The following is a 545-nucleotide window of genomic DNA, read 5'->3' on the forward strand; positions in this document are numbered from 1 at the left end:
AAAAGTTGTATGCTTTTGCAAAAAATTGGTTCTTTTTATCCCGATGCATTTTGCTTATGACTTTTTTATTGCTTCACCACCAAAGTCACCCTCTTCAACTCCCTCTTTAATGCACAAATTTGAGTCTTTACTGGCTTGAATCTTCTAATATACAAATTGTTGCATTTTCTTTTTATGCTTCTATTTTTTTTTTAATGCCTTGTTACACCAACATAAAATGTTGGAAAAAATGGCCATTGTGCTTATAGACTGGAAGAGTGGGAGTCATTAACGATGTTGCGAAAACTCCTTGAGAAATCTTGATTTTGTCCTCAGGAAACCATCGAACGAATACCACACGACCTTGGCTCGACCCACACCTTTGCTTCATTTTGGTTGCCTGACAAAGAAAAGGAAGAAGAATGGAGGCTTAACTCACCAACACATGGCTGTATTCTTCCTCTTTCACTAGTCTCTTGCGGCTGTCATCTCTCCCTTGCAAAACCACACTCTCACGGCTGGAATGGAGATCATGAATATGTAGCCAAGATGTTAGGTCTCCAATT

The sequence above is a fragment of the Olea europaea genome, chromosome 3, assembly GCF_002742605.1.
Source record: "Olea europaea var. sylvestris chromosome 3, O_europaea_v1, whole genome shotgun sequence".
Taxonomy (NCBI): Eukaryota; Viridiplantae; Streptophyta; class Magnoliopsida; order Lamiales; family Oleaceae; genus Olea; species Olea europaea.